The following is a 17,515-nucleotide window of genomic DNA, read 5'->3' as shown; positions in this document are numbered from 1 at the left end:
TTTTAGTTATCATATTGTTAATGGGTTTCAGGAGAGATACTGCACGGTGCAGATATGTGGGTTATGTCCATGGAAGGAGCATGTGTGATGGGGCCCCACAGCAACCTCCTGCATGGATTGGCAGCAGTCTTCGCTGCCTACTATGTCTTCAACTTGCAATATCCGGCAGAAGCCGCAAATACACTTGAATTCATTCAGAGGTGAGTTTAAACATGGCATTGTCATAAAAACGAGAAACTTAAATTAAGAAACACGTATTAAAATTAAGAAACTCGTATACAAAATGTGAGCGTACGAGTTTCTTAATTTGTGATTTGTAGAATAGGATTTGTGAACCTGCAATGGAGAATTTGAGAAGGTGTAACTGTTGTGTTTGTGGGAGAGACAAAAAAGTCTACAAGTTTGCAACTCTTAAAACATTTCTCTCTGAGACTTCAAATTTCTTCTTCAAATATACCTCCATAAGCAATGACTTGATATATGAAGGGAACTTTTCTGTAATTTACATTTTTTGTTAGAGTTTGGGATGTCAGTAAGTCACTTAATACAAATACAAAAGCATATTACTTCGCATTTTGAGTGATCAGATTTTACACATTGCTTTGCAGTTATAAGAAAAAAATCTAATTATGCTATCCAATTTAGTGAGAAAGGGACGAGCGAGGGGATGGGGAGAGATGGTTGACGATCGCACACACAGACACTCACTCAATCTCTCACAGGCACATACTCAGGGGTTAAAGTATTCCGGCACCATGCCGGATCTCCGGCGTGACACAGTTGTGAAGAAATTTTCAGCAGGATAGATATTCGTAAAGGTTTATCATTTGAGTTCCCCAAAACCTATGGCAGCTCTCACACACAAAAAACGTGTTTAGCCAATCAGAAGCAGAGTAGGGTTGGACTTGTGTTTGCTAGCTATAACAATGTGCAGCTATCCAACAAGATGAAAGTTTTCTCTCTCTCACAGATGCGTGATGTGCGAGTGCGTGGAAAAATAGAACCAATTCCTATTTTAAAGCACGCGTGTGCTGGGTCTGCGCTGTCCACGTTCCTGGTGTAGCCAGAATCGCTGACATCGGTTGAATCCACGAGTGCGTAGAATTCAGCGTAATACTCGCGTGTAGAGGCCCGCTGTAGCTCGGGTGTTAGAATCACAGTTTAGAGATCTTTCTATTTGTTCTATTTGTAAACAATGCTCATGAATTTAGACCTGAAAATAGACCTACCCCTCCACATCTAATAGTCTGCTCGTTTGGGAAATGGCTGAGGTAATTATGAAAGTAAATTGAATGAAAATAATATTAAAAAAATATACAGGCCTATATAAAATAGGAAAGCAGATTTTACTGATGCAAAGCTTTTAAAGGGAGATGCATCACGGTTTCAGCCCAATTTCTATCCGATGCACACCACTCCAACCGGTGCACTCGCATCGCAGACCCTTGCATCGATCGTGCCAAGCCACAGACACACACATACTCATATAGCCTACAGTGACTCTCAGTCTCACACACACAAGCACTCAGTCATTCATAAAGATCCCTTAATGTTTCATGTCATGGTTATGACCATGTCATATCTGTCTTAAATGTTACCTGATAAGTGTGTTTTTCCCCCTGTTTTCAGAGCCTTTTGCGGCATAAATCCCCAGACAGCAAGGCAGAGAAAAGGCGAGGGCTGAATGCACCAGTTTGCACACTTTTGAGGAAACTGCTGGATTTTGAATTGGTGGGCAGGGGAAATTAGAGGACATTAGTGGGCAGGGGACATTGGGGACATTAGTATGTTTGACAACTCATGTTCAACCAGTTTGGTACACTAATAGTTTGTGCATTGTGCACTCTGTTTTTTAAGAGAAAATAAAAATATATAAAAAAAAACTAAGTTTTTTGTTTTTCTTTGCAGAAGTCTGAAAGAGAACATTTATCCAAGTTACAACATTTAATTGTAATATTTACAATATTCTGTCCTGTGAAATTACAGAAAATCCCTAAAATTACAGGAAATTCCTGGCTACTGAGTTGCCGTAAATATAAAATTTTGCTGTAATATTTACAGTATTATATCCTGTGAAATTACAGAAAATCCCTAAAATTACAGGAAATTCCTGGCTACTGAGTTGCCGTAAATATAAAATTTTGCTGTAATATTACAGTATTATATCCTGTGAAATTACAGGAAGTACAATACCTTGTTGTAGTTATTTTACAATAACAGTCCTGTATACTGTTTACAGTAAATTTACGGCAACTATTAGCCAGGAATTTCCTGTAAAATTACAAGAAATTTCTAACAGTGTAGGCATATTTATTTCAGACATAAAAATGTCTCTGCATTAGGGGTGGAGCAGGAAAGTACCACCTTTTAATACTTTTTAGTTAAAGTGGTTACTGAAACCTTGTATTTAATGTTTTTTGGAGATCTGACACCAAAACCCTAAAGTCGCTTTGCCATTTTGTCCATTCGGCTGGTGCTCATCCAGCAGATGGAACAATTTTGAAGATCAACTCATCAAATCCATGTAAATTAAAAACAGATTTCTAGGTGGTCCAGGGTCCCTGCACTACTTTGAGCTTTGAACTAAAGAAATCAATTTCTGCCAGGAAGTGAAAATAATTATAGAAAGAACAAAAAATCTAAATTTTAAGATACTAAGTACAAATTTTTACTTCCTAAGTAGAAATTGTGAGCTGGTGCTCGCTCATTATTTTGACTTAATATTCAAGAGAAAGAAATGCATTGACACTGACTCAAGTATTCTGCTTGGCAATAAAACAGGTAGTTTTCCTGCAAATCCAAGTGAAAAAGTGATTTTACACAATTAAAAAGGTTAGCCATCAACTTAATGACATAAAAGTAGAAATATGTGCGAGAAGACTTCACTGTTTGAGACTCAACAAGAAGAGAAGCAGAATGATTGAGTCAGTTTTATCAGACCCCCACCTCCTACCAAAATATCAGTTCAATTTCAATTAAATTCAAATTCGCTTTATTGGCATGAATGTGTAACAACAATATTGCCAAAGCATCATACATACAACATAAGAACAATCAACCCCATACATTTCATTAATCAAGTAATTAAAGCGTATGTGTGTTTGTGTTAAAAAAAATAAATAATAAAAGTATCTTTTATTTAATAAAAAAAGTAAATAAATAAAAGTAAATGCAGATATCACTGCATTGTGCTAAAAGTGCCCACAGGTTGAGACAAGTAGTCGTCCTTCTATGGGGATGAATAATTCAAGTGAATATCACATTGCATCCAAGAATGTATTTTCCTTCTCTGCAACCCTTACTGTACACCATCCATCCATCCATCCATCCATCCATCCATCCATCGTCAACCACTTATCCTGTGTACAGGGTCGCAGGGCCTTACTGTACACATTAAATGTATTCAGATAGACTATATAATATACAAGAAAGTCCACAAACCACTGTGTGGTAACAATCCAGACACAGACATTTATAGACATGAAATGTCATGTGAAAAGAACGAATGTCATTTAGAGAGGAAAGAAATGCAAACTCTGTAGTTTCATCTTCAGCTTTATTGATCTCTGGGAGGAAGTGACATGTTACAGCATCATAAGAGACTGCTGGCTAAGAGGTAACGAACACCGACACTATTTGACTGAAATAATTACAAATAGACAAGGATGGAAATTAGAAGGAAGCCATTAAAAAACTGCATAGACTATATACAAATTAGCTGAGATATAAGAGAATTGTGAAGGTATTTATGCAAAACTCCCTCACTTACTTACAGACACTGTGGAGCAGCCTCAGCCTTACTTTTACTGTTATTAATGCACCTGTTTACTTTTATTTTGACTTACTGATGTTGGATATCACTGTAACTACTACTCCTGAACTAACAGTAGAGTCATACACACAAAATGTAGCTCCTAACTAGCTGAGTTTTATGAAACTCCATAAAAAAATAAGGGGTGTTTAAGTCCTAACTGTAAGACTCAAACAAAAACAAACAAGTTTAGCTCTAAAAGTAGCTCCTAGGTCTGAGAGGCTTAACTTCCTCTGGTGCACTAACAGTTACTTCAGGTACATTTTGGTGTCTCCAGGAAGAGGTTTGGCAGGAAGGAGAGTTGTTAGAGAACAGAGATAAAAGGTCATTGAATACTGAACTTTCAAAAAGACTGTAAAAAACATGTTACACAAATAATATTCAAGTTAATGCTTTAAGTCATAAAATACTTTACACATTCTTTAAAGCTGCACATGCAGAGTTAAAATCTAAGCTGAACACTGGTTACATTTATTCATTTAGCTGACGCTTTTGTCCAAAGCAACTTACAATTGTTAAATATGTCAGAGGTCACACGCCTCTGGAGCAACTAGGGGTTAAGTGTCTTGCTCAGGGACACATTGGTGGATGTGTCGCAGTGGGAATCTAAAGGCATGTGTCTTATCCACTGCTCCATCACCACCCCTACTGCTATACTGGTGGATGTTATGTTGAAAAAATGAATGAAAGTGAAAAAAGTTTATAAAAAAACAGAAACATCATAAATGCAATATCTGTTGTGTTCATTAGGTTTTGTTGACGGTGCTGTACAATGCAGCTGGATTCTCTCCAGTTTCCTGACCTCTGGATATTGTTTGAAATAATATAAATAACATCATATTCCAAACTTGATACAACAAATGTAAAAGCAGAGCAGGCAAAATGCAAAAGCAACATATTTATCTCACAGTTATGTCATTTTAATCTTGTAGTGAGGATAATGTGAGAAGAGCTGCTCACCTCGGGGCAGTATTACTCTTAAATGTGACAACAGCGTACTCCATGAAATCTTGTTGCTCCGTGTGTCTGAGGGAGCGAGCTGGTCTGATGTTGGAGTAGAGAGGATCTGCCTGATTGTTGGTGAAGTGAATGCTGGTATACTGAAGGTTATCCTGCTCCTCTGGCTGTTCAGGTAGAAACTGCACAGACATATTTTACATGAGTGGGTTTTTCATTTGAATAGTGAATTCTTATAGATGATTGCAGCCAGGACAAAAAAGACCAAAGCAACTACAGCTGTGGTAATGATGGAACAAATAACCCTGCTTCACCGTGCATTACAGAAAAGAGCTAAGTAAAGGAATTTACAAGGAAAGGACAAAAAGTAGGAAAGCTTCTGGATCTACTAGGAATTTAGTCACATCCATTAGAAATTCGTTGCTGTGAAGAAGGACGTCAGAAGAGAAACATGAAGTCCTTCTCAGTCAGATTCATTTTCTAGAAGCACTTCTTGAATAAGATCCATGACTATTCTCACCTGTTCCCTGTCGTCTGGTCTCTCTTCAGGCTCAGACGATTCCTTGGAAGCCCTCTTTTTCCTGGTTAGGAGAATAAATAAGAAAATAAATGACTGAACGTTTTAGATTGGACAAACTGACCTTCAGTGATTTAACTTTCAATGATTCAGTGAAACAGAGCTGCTCACCTGATCCACAGGAAGAGACAGAGGGAAATGATAACCAGGAGAACAACAGTGATTGTTGTAGCAACTGTTAATTTCCCTGCTCCTAAAAAATGGGGAACATAAGAAAACACAGACAGTAAATTAGAGTGTTACAGCATGTTTGGACCCATTTCTCCCATAGAGTAACACTGCTTTCCAAACACCAATCAGAGTAAACCAAATTATTACCAATGTAAAGAAACTGATTTGGAGCGTTACAAAGAAGAAACTGAAAGTAGAATAGATCAGAATGTTCTCTCTAAAAAGAGATTATTATCTCTCTACTGTCAGAGATAGAAAGCAGAGACAGATCCGAACCAAGTACAGTGCATTTGTGTTTACTGTATTATAGTTTTGCAAGAATTGTTTGCTTTTGCAAGGGATGTATAATGTTTTGTTTTATTGCTGTAAGGTTTTGTGATTAGTGTGTAGAGGTTTTAAAAATAACCACAAGTTTGAAAAATTGTGCCTAAGGAATTAAAAAACACTGTACTGTCCCCAGCTGAGGTCCACAATTTCCTGCACTCACTGAAAATATACAAGCTGATACATTTCAGAGTGTGTGCAGCTCAATGCAAAAACGTACCTGCCACAACAATCAGATGTAAGGTGGAGTTATGACGTCCTCTTCTGTTCTGGGCTTCACAGTAATAATTCCCACTGTGTTCAGCTCTGATGTCAGTGATGGTGAAGTTCTGTCCTGATGCTTTTGGTGAGTCTTCATTCTCCTTGTACCAGGTATAATTAGCTGCTGGGTTAGCATCACTGCTGCAGGTCAGAGTCACTGAACTGCCCTCCACTATCTCAGCAGAGGGACTCACTGACACAGAGGGAAGCTTTGGAGCATCTGGAAAAGATAAATGAACAAAAATGAGGATAGATTTCTTTGGTGCTACATGTTGTATTGAAACGAGTAATAGTTATGTGTTTGTACGCTTATATCATTTTCTATTTTACCCTTTTAAAAAAGTATATTTTAAAGTTTTTTTCAATGTTGCTTTTATGTAAAGCACTTTGAATTGCCTTGTTGTTGTGCTTTACAAATAAACTTGCCTTGTCTTGCCTTATGTTTGTGGAAGCATCTGAAACTTTGGAGGTGACTTTTTTTTTGAAGGTGGTTTTGTGACTGGCAGCAGACAGAGCTGTGTGTTCGGGCCACTTGAGTTACATTAAAATCTAAAGCTGTGTTCACACTGAAAGTGAATCCAGCGTTTTGAGTGGCTTGAAAAATTCGATCAGTCAAGTCAATGCAAAGATGCCAACTCATGCGAATTTGCTCTGGGCGGTGCGGAAGATGCATTTGTTGCGACATTAGCTTGTTCGCACAAGTGTAGTGTACAATATATGTGCATTTGACTCATAACAGTTTAAAATAGCACTGTAGCAGCAGGGCAGAAGGTCAGTGACCTCCTAAGGGGTAAGCAGTGATTGGTGGTTATATAGGGAGTGAACCCTTCTATAGAATTTGACCTCTGACCCCATGTTTTGTTACCTCAGAATAGCACTGAACCCTTCTATGGTATCTAGCAGATGTCTGCACATATCCTATATAAGCTATGTTTGATGTACAGAGAGACAGAGTGGCCATCGGGCTGGGTCACTCTCCAAGCTGCTGCAGAGCTTGTAATTGATGCTGAACTCCTTGATGTAATAAACTTTTATGATCAAGAATAGTGTCAAGCGGATTTCTTCTCAACACATCATCGCAACATTATTGTTCGGACACCACACAAATTAAAAATGTTCAACTTGAGCGAGAAATTTGTTGGACGCTATGTTGCGAAAGCCTATCAGCGGTGAGATTGTCCGGCATTGTTTGAAGAGGACCAGGGCAGGAAGAGCGGGGAATCAAAATGCCACTGGCTGACAGAGAACGGGGAAGTGTACGGGGAGCAGTGCTGCAGTTTTTGGACAAATAAACACCTGTAGTCGGACTGGATTATGCTCTGACAGCTACGCTGTTCAGTCGCGGGAGAAGCTCAAAGTTAGATGCTTTTATTAAATTAGTTTTTTAACTTTAGCTTTTGGTATATACACTAAAATCTAAAGCTGTCCCATGCTGCTGCACGGTAAGTCACAAGATCGCTGACGTAATTACTGACGTAATCTGCACTCTGCGCATGCGTTGGCGTCTGTAGCTACCTGTCGGAAGCTCCGTCTTAAACCAGACTATTATCCAGTTTTGATCCACACTTTTTCGTTACATTTTTTATATCCTTTTTATTTAAGTTTTGTCATCCGACATGGATTTTTAGCTAGATGACCGTAAAAACGCGATCAACGCTACTGATCACAACAAAGCTCCGGCAACTAACATTATGCTAGCTGAGATAACGCCCCATGAGGACTGCACACTCCTTAAGAAAGCGAAAAAAAAGAGTGTTGACCTTATGGAAGACATCCGACGACTTTCAGAGGAACTCAAAGAGAAAGATTCCCTGCTGACTGGCTTTAAGGATGTGGCTTCAGTACAAGCCAAACAGATTGTTTCTCTTAGCGCAACTGCTAACATCCAGGACATCGTTTTATGGGACCCCTCTAACCTTCCCAGGCTTTCCTTGTGCTCGACTCCGAAGCATCAGTCAACCTGGGCTGAAGTGGTGGTCCGTGCTGCAAGAGAGGCTCGGATGGGGCTGCCTCTCCAACCGCTATGCAGCCCTGTCTGACGACACTCCGGTCCATCCAGCGGATGCACCTGCGGCTTTGAGTCTCCCTGATACGGATCTTTTTGGCAGTGCCTGCCGACACTGTTGCATCTCCTTCACCGGCTACATCTGACGTACATCACACATGACGTACGTGAATGACTAATCATTCATGCAGCACACCTGGACACACCACCGGTCACTGAACAGATTTCTGCCTCACTGCCACAAACAACTGTCTCCACCTGCTGGCATGTAAAGCCTTCTGCTCCCAGCGTTGTTCCACAGACTTCTATTCCTGTCATCATCACGCATAGACCAGTAAACCGAAATGTGCACATCCCACACAGAAATATTAGTAATCTCTTAAGGATTAGGACAACTGCACCAACTCCAGCACCCAGAACAAACTCATTTAAAATGGCTTTCTTCAATGTGAGATCACTTTCAAGTAAGACTTTTATCTTAAATGATTTTATCTTGTCTGCAAATCTAGATTTTATGTTTTTAACTGAATCCTGGTTGCAAATGAATGACTATAGCCATTTAGCTGAACTGTGTCCGTCTCAAAATGGTTGTTTTAGACAACCGAAGGTCAGTGGTCGTGGTGGTGGGCTAGTGAGCGTGTATAGGAAAAATTTAAAATGTACGCTGTGATGAATTTAACTCCTTTGAAGTCCTCACTCTTAAAGTTGGAGGGCTGCAATCTATCATATTTGTTATAATTTATTGCCCCCCAAAACCGCCTGAAGGATTTTTATCAGGACTTCCTGAATTTTTATTTACTCTGGTTTTAAATTATGACAGAATTTTTCTTTGTAGCGATTTTAATATTCATGTTGATGACCTCACCAATGTTAATGCAACTGACTTTTTAAATATGGCCACTTCTTTTAACTTCAAACAACATGTCAAAGGGCAAACCCATAACCTTGGTCATACACTGGACTTGGTATTTTACCCTGGGTGTCAGCATTTCCTCTGTGGAATCAGTGGACATGACCATATCTGACCACAGATGTATTGTTTTTAGCTGCGATTCGCCTGTTACTCATGCAGCCTCACCAAGCTCCCTGTGTTCTCGCATCTTTAATGAACAAAGTGTTTCAAAGTTTTGCGCATTCTTTCAGAGCCAAAGCCAAGTCCATTACCTCAGTCTGAAGGATTTATTAATTAACTACAATAACATGGTTAAGGATGCGAGAACACACTATTTTTCTGAACTCATTACTGCACAATCCCAGGTTTCTGTTTAAGACTGTGGATCAGCTGGTAAACCCAACTCCTCCTTGTGCCTCAGCTGGAAGTTTTAACCAGTTTTATCCCATCGACTTGTCTGAGCTTTTAAAAACAGTATCACAAATGAGTGTGTCCTCCAGTCCACTTGATGTAATACCTACAAAGTTTTTACTGAAAGTAATAGATTCTGTTGGGCCCCATTTGATCTCTGTTTTCAACAGCTCCCTATCTACTGGTTGTGTCCCTGATTATTTTATAACGGCTTGCGTGAACGCACTTTTAAAGAAACCTGGTTTAGATCCCTCCCTCCCACATAATTTTAGACCAATTTCAAAACTGCCTTTTATTGCAAAGATTCTAGAAAGAATTGTGTCCAAACAGCTGCTCACTGTACTGGAAAATAACAAAATATTTGAAAAGTTTCAGTTTCAGTCTGGTTTCAGGAAGTACCACAGTAAACAACTATGTCTCCTCATTCTGTCCAGTTAAATATGGTGTGCCTCAGGGGTCGATCTTAGGACCCATTTTGTTTTCCTTATATCTGCTTCCCCTTGGACATATTATCCATAAACATGGCATTTCTTTTCATATTTATGCTGATGACACACAAATATACTTGCCCGTCAGATCCACAGACCCTGGAATGCTGAGCTAACTTATGTCAAATAATTTCCTCCAGCTGAACTCAGACAAAACAGAAATCCTGGTCATTGGGTCTCAGCAGATGGCAATTCAAATACTGCCATCTGCTGGTTCCCTAGTAAATCACATTAAGCCTGTGGCAAAGAACCTTGGTGTTTGGTTTGATAGTAATTTAAATTTCGAGTAGCACACCACAAAGCTAAATCGATCTATGTTAACTTCTAAGGACACCGAGACCATTTTACACACCTTCATCTCATCACGCCTGGATTATTGCAACAGCCTTTTCACCTGTTTAACCCAAAAATCTATTGATCGACTCCAGACTGTCCAGAACTCAGCTGACAGGCTTTTAACCAAAACAAAGAAATATGACCACATTACTCCTATTTTAGCTTCATTACACTGGCTCCCAGTATGTTTTAGAATTGACTTTAAAATTCTTTTGATCACTTTTAAAGCTTTTCATGGTCTCTCGCCTTGTTATATTTCTGAACTTGAACACGTACCTTGAGATCCTCGGGCAGAGGTCTGTTGTCTGTCCCAGAGTCTTGACTGAAAACTAAAAGCGACAGAGCGTTTGCTGTCAGGGCCCCGAGGCTCTGGAACAGCCTGCCCGAGGAAATCAGGTCAGCTGAGTCAGTGAACTCTTTTAAGTCCCTTCTTAAAACATACTTTTATAGGAGAGCCTTTCCCGATCTTATTTGACTTTATTTTATCCCTTTTATTTTATTCTATTTTACTAATTTTATATTTATCTTAAACGTGTATTTTAGTCTTTTCAATGTTTTCATGCTTTTATCTTGTGTAGTGAACAACGGTGTGGATTTGTGCATTTTATATTGAATAAATCTGGAGCTACTCTAAATTCCTTTCTCCTCCCCAGAGAAGAAGGGGAGGGGTCAAAGTTGCTTTCTCTAAATGCTAGCCCGACCATAAAACTGGCACCATTTTGTTTCCGAAGCTGATAACGCGGGGCCTGACTGTTAAACTGACAAAGGGACACGAACAGCCTATCCCTGAACAGCCTATCAAAACTGGCCCCCCCACACATGTTTCCGTGGCAACTGACCTTATTCTTTGTTTTATTACCACATCAAAAGGAAAACCCTTGTCTCACCCAAGTGTGACATGGTCCAGACACTGAACGTTGACTGGCCAGAGACTGCAGTCTCCAAAGACTCAAAGCATTTAATTAAGTTTAATTCTTTAGTTATCTGGTTAGTTGAGTAGTTATGTTAACTGTTGTTGCTATCCATTGTTGATATTAGTGCTGAAAAGAAAGTTACTTGTGCAGTGTTTTTATTTTCAGCAAGACACTCCTTCATCTAATGTAATCAATGCTTGTTCATAATACTTTCCTACAAAATTCCTTTAGAAATGATGACAAAGAAATGTTTTACTATACTCTTAATCGCCATCTTGAATTTAAGGATGAATCAACAATATTCCCCAGTTCCTAAGGAGAGACGATCTTTGATTTAATCCAAGCTTTCCTCATGTAACCTGAGCTCCCCCAAATGGACGAAATAAGTATTACATGCCCTCGTCGGAAATGTCGTTAAATGTACAAATATCCTGACCAATAATGTGACAATTGTTTCCTGTTATCAAATGCCTAGAACAGTACAACCGTTCAACCATTGAGGTTCGATTGTGGAAAATATTTGATTATAAGACGTGCAAATAGATTTCTTTTTAGACATTAAGTTTAGAAAGGCAGTCCCTTGGGAAACCTGAGACGCCCCCTGGGGAATCACGCCCCAGGCAACAAAAGAGCGACACGCGACCTCGCTTGGCTCTCTTCTCTTCGCTGTTGGCTCTCTTCCGCTCTGCTCGGCTCTCTGGATGCTTGGCGCCAGGCAACGCCCTTAGTGAAACAGGCCCTTTTGTTTTGCTTGAAGCTACACACGTGAAGTGCAACATCGATCTGCCCTTGTTTTTATTTTCTTTATTTCGTTTGTTTGTTAAAGTTATCAGTCCGTTAAGTTACACTGGACTAATTCAGGAACGACCAAGTTCCATTTTAAGCCTTTTTCGTCGAGCCAACTTCACCGAGGTCAGACCAAGCCACGTGGTCTCGCCAGCTACAACGAAGGAAACCTGAAAACAGCCGAATTGCCAGACGGAGGAGGCGTTTCAATCAGACACGGAGGACCCCGGAGAATCCCTAGCAAAAAGCCAGGACCGGGCAGCTAGCGTGGGACCAGCAACAGGCCAAAAGCAGGCTGTCGACAAGCAGTAAGACTTAACACACGTTCTGTGATCAGATGTCCATTTTAACTCCTAAATTATAGCATTAGTTTACTTTCATTAGCTCTTCTATGCCGTATGAGTCAAATGCTTCCCACAATCGAACCTCCAGGCTCATTGTTCAGCAAATGTTTATGTTCCCTGTATCCAACCATCTTCTTATCACATTAGTTAGAGAATGAATTCACTGTAATATAATCAAGAGCTGTGTGTGTTGCCTATTTCTACGTCCCTGCCGAGAGAATTGACCCTTTAGATATGAGACTGATTTAAGATAATTGAGCGATTAAGGGTGGTGCAGAAAAAAACAAGGTACAAAAAACACAAACGTCTTGAGGCCCATGCTGAAAAATGTCCCAAGATAAAAATGTTTTTCCCACCACAGTCAGCTCAAAATAGTGCTAACATCGTCAGCGTCAACCAGGCACAGAAAGCTGAAGTTCTTAGCCAGTTACTTTTATCAAGTGCTAGCAGCAGTTCTAGCAATGTTACACCCACTGTCAGGGGAAGCGAACATGAGCAGTAGTGCACTGCTACTTCTCCAACAGGGACAAGCAGTAGCCATGAGGTGGTGGCTGACAATGTTGTTGTAGAGTTGGATGGAGGAACTGCACAAGCTAACTTTATAGAAGAATGTGACGATGTTACTGTTTGCACAAGTAATGTGGCGACTATCCCTAGTCATGCTGATCATAATGGGACAGCGAGTGAGGCTGAGCCCATGGCTGCTGTCAACTACTTTGCACGCCCAAAATCAGAGATGTTTTCCATCCTGTTCAAACTACCACCCAAAATATCGTGAAGAATCTCTTTTATTGCAGCTATGGAACAAAGCGATCCTGGTTGACATATTGTGGGAAACCACACACACTCAGTACTGTTCTGTGTGCTTGGCCTGTTCTAAACAAGTCATTAAACCCATTTACAGTGGGAATGTGTGACTGGAAGCATGTGTATGAGGTGCCCCAGGGACATTATTCAGAAATACCATGCATATACATGTACTTTTCCTCTCATATACACATATGAAACCAAACTCATTCACATACTATACTGAAAAGCTCACACACACACACACACACCTGAAACGCTCACACAAATACAAGTGAAATGCTTTTACACTACTGAAACGTTCCACACACACACACACACACACACACATGAAAACCTTACACACATACAAGTGAAATTCTATGGTTGGTCCCAGCCAATGATCCCAGCACTTCAAGTTAACATTAAAGCTATACACCAAAACTTTAAATAATGATTTATATGTTAATGACATTATACATAAGATTTAAAATGCCTTAATGATTCTAAGTCTTTACTGTAATTGTGGTTTGCAACATCACAATTGTCTAAACGTGAATCAGCTTTAAACTTTAAAACTGTTAAATGTCTAACAAACTATTTGAAGCAAATCAATCAAACCTGAATTCAGATTTTCACATAACTTTAGTTATGAGTCAATAATTTGGATGTCACTTGATTATAGTGTTTCTTTTAATAAGTCAATGGTAAGCTAATGTTAAAGTCAATGGTAAGCTAATGCTAAAGTTAAATATGGTAACATGAGCTATTTTCCTTTCATAATGATAGCCATAGTTATTATTTCCACTTTTTGGCCTATTAAGGCATTAAAAGGCCTTCTGTACTTCTATTCCCACTCCCTGCTAGGAAGAGCAGCACTGGATCTCCTCATCATCCACTGTGGTTTTAAACATCTGTATTTTATGTCCATTAAAAAAAATGGTTTATGTTTCCCATTGCAATAATTTCTAAATATATTTATACTTTAGACTTATTTTGTCTTTACTACTGACTGAAAATGTTCATTTTACATTCTGATTGTCAATTTAAAGAACCAGTTCATCATGCAACACAGATAAAACATTGAATATTAAATCAGTCTAGTATAAGTTGTGTAGTGGGACAACAGTGTGGATTTGTGCATTTTATATTAAATAAATTTGAATTACTCAAAACTATCCCCTTCTCCCTGAGAGAGAGGAGCAGGGAGGTGGAGATCAACTTTCAACAGACGGCTGAAGAGACCCCAACAGAATGGGGGGTGGAAAGGTCACTTTCTCTAAGTGCTATTCCCGAGCAGTTGATCGTAAAACTGGCACGTTTTGATTCTGAAGCTGATAACGCTGTGCCTGACTGTTAAACTGACAAAAGGGACATTAACCAGCGATTAGCATTTCCCTGAACAGCCTATCAGAACTCCCCTTAAAAGGGGGCAGGAAACCCTAAACTACCCCCCCCACACACACACACACAACCGTGGCAACTGAGCTTGCTCTGTGTTTCATTACCCCATAAAAGGGATACCCCTTCACGCTTAAGTGACAATATCCAGGAACATCCTGAACTTTGTGTAAACAAAGACTGCAGTCTCCAAAGACTTAAAGCATTAACTGTTTAATTAAATCTTTTAGTTACTTGATTATGTTTGCTTCTATTTGAGTAGTTATATTACCATGTTGTTGCTATCTGTTGTTGATATTATTGCTGAAAAGAATCTAAATAAATTACTTTTGCAGTGTTTTTATTTTCAGCAAGATTAAGGACACTCCTTCATCTTATGTGTAACTAATGCTTGTTCACAATACTTTCTCACAATTCCTTTAGAAATGATGATAAAGAAATGTCATACTATACTCTTTTAATTGCCAGCTTGAATTAAGGCTAAATAACTAAATTCCCCAGTTCCTAAGGAAAGATTGTTTGGATTAATCTAAGCTTTCCTCATGTAACCTGAGCTCCCCCAAGTGGACGAAATAAGTATTACATACCATCGTCGGAAATGCCATTAAGGTATAAATGTCACCCACTTATCATGACCAATAATTTGACAATTGTTTTCCTGTTACCAAATGCTTAACTTAGAATGGTACAACTGTTTGACCATTGAGGTTTGATTGTGGAAAATATATGATTACAATACACGCAAATAGATTTTCTTTTCTTTTATAGACATTAAAAGTTTAGAAAGGCAGTCCCTCGGGAAACTGGAAACGCCCCCTGGGGGAACCACGCCCCAGACCACAAAAGAGTGACGCACGACGTCGCCCGCTCTCTTCTGTTCTCTTCTCCTCGTGCTCTGGTCTTCCGCTCTGCTCTCTGGACGCTTCGGCACGCGTCCGGCGTGCCTCTCCTGGCAACGCCCTAAGAATTCGACCAGCGCAACGTAGCCTTTGTTTGCTTGAAGCTACAACGAAGTGCCGCGACATCGATTTGCCCCTCAGTTCCAGCAACTTTATTTGTTTTATTTTCTTTCTTTCTTTTGGTTTTAACCGAATTATCATCTATTTGAATTCGTTAGTTGCCATATGAGTCAAATGTTTCCTACAATCGAACCTCCATTCTCATTGTTTAGCCATTGTTTATTTTCCCTGTATTTAACCACTCTTTTATATCGCTTTAGTTAGTTAATAAATTCACTGTAATCAAGAAGTTGTGTGTGTTGCCTATTTCCACGTCCCTGCCAAGAGAATTGACCCTTTAGATATGAGACTGACTGATTGATTTAAGATAATTGAGCGATTATTAACTAACTGATCACTGGTGAATAACTGTATAATTATTAAAAGCTACCTAGAGGTCCGGAGACTCTAGGTTAATAACAACTTCGGTGGTTCCCTTTTTAAATGAGAGCTTTTATGGATTAATATATTTTTGAATATTAAAATTCGTAATTGGGTATTAATTCTCATAAATGTATTAAAATTCACAGCTAATTTAGACATGCTACAGTTGAAAAGTGAAAATATTCTGCAGTTTTTTAACATTGTAACTTATACTTGAAGATAACATTGGAGCCTTACACTCAGCAACTAGAGCCAGAGAAGGTTTTGAAGAGTGCCTTGTTTGCTGCTCTCATATACAGTAAGTCTAGTTTAAAGACAAGAGAATGAGCACAAATCCAAACAAAACTGGGTAAAGTGCTTAAACAAAGAATGACCTGCTGACTGAGAAATTATGAACCCCACTAGATATATCATTAATTGCAATGTTGCAAACTCTGAGGTATTCTCAGGCAAGTAGCCCACACAGAGCAAATATAAACATCAGCTAATCGAATGCACTTGTAGCAAATATGTGCTTTCTATCAGTTAATGTTTTAATGTTTTTCACCCTTTTGCATCACTACACACTATACAGTAAGCCAATAAACATGTAATATCCACAAGACCTACTCAAAGGCCACAATAAATGACACCATCTATAGAGCTTCAAAACTATTCAGTGTACAGATAATTCTTTTTTTATGTAACTTCTTAGTGAATGTCACATTTGTCTCTTAAAGAATTTCTCCATCTCCTCTAGCTCTGCCAGGAATCTGTCTGGTCAGAATGCGCGTCTCTATGGCGCCTCCCAGCGCTGGTGTGCTGGCATTTGAAAACTAGCAGTGGGCTAAAGCTGACCCATCTGATTATTCTGAAATTGAGCATACTTTGGAAGAAATCAAACTATGCGCCGATGCTTGTCAGAAGCAATAAACAAAATGCCGTTGTACGATTGAACAGTTGTTCGCTTGTATTGTGAGATGTGTGCTTTTATTTAAACAACTTCCTGTTCAACCGAAATCCTCTCATACAACGTACTGAAATGGTTTTTTCCAACATACATTTTACTTGAGTGTGTGAGAGCATTTCAGTTGTGTGTGTGAGAGCTTTTCAGGTGTGTGTGAGAGCTTTTCAGTATAGTATGTGAATGAGTTTGGTTTCATATGTGTATGTGAGAGGAAAAGTACATGTATATGCATGGTAATTCTGAATAATGTCCCTAGGGGCACCTCATACATGTGCATCAATGAGTAATAGGAACGTATCATTGTGTAGTGAACCAACCATTCATCCATCGTCAACCGCTTATCCTGCGTACAAGGTCGCGGGGGTGAACCAACCAGTGAACACTTAATTATTTTAAAGGGCCAGGGCCCCTGTAACATAGACCTTGAACCCCCTATGGCCCCCTCTGAACGAAAAATCTACAAATCATATAGTAACAAATCATATAGTAATATATCGTCCATGTGACGATATGGTGTTGATGCGAAAGGCGGAACAAATGTGTCTCAACTAGTCGGATCCTTTAGGACGTTACACCGCCACTGTCTGGTGTCTTGCCAAGGTAGTTATCCCTGATAGAAAATGTTCCTCTGCCGCGGGAGCGCGCGCGCATTCAGCAGTGAACGCGGACTTTCGACTAAACAAAAGTAAAGCATTTTAGACAATATTTAGGGTCCGAGCACGA

General features: G+C 39.4%; 1 long non-coding RNA gene across 1 annotated transcript; it reads right to left on the bottom strand.

The window, feature by feature from the left end:
* Positions 1-5,288: 5,288 nt before the first annotated feature.
* On the bottom strand, positions 5,289-6,110 carry LOC119915489. The gene is made up of 3 exons (XR_005446955.1): positions 6,061-6,110; positions 5,457-5,538; positions 5,289-5,349 (listed from the first exon to the last, which is right to left on the bottom strand). It is a non-coding gene; the product is annotated as an uncharacterized LOC119915489 (long non-coding RNA).
* Between the last annotated feature and the right edge of the window lie 11,405 nt (positions 6,111-17,515).

Source organism: Micropterus salmoides, unplaced genomic scaffold (assembly GCF_014851395.1).
Source record: "Micropterus salmoides isolate LMB-PRFRI ecotype aquatic unplaced genomic scaffold, ASM1485139v1 Ms_hic_scaffold_1, whole genome shotgun sequence".
Classification (NCBI taxonomy): Eukaryota; Metazoa; Chordata; class Actinopteri; order Centrarchiformes; family Centrarchidae; genus Micropterus; species Micropterus salmoides.
The sequence above is the reverse complement of the archived record's forward strand: the minus strand, read 5'-3'. Positions and strand labels throughout refer to the sequence as shown.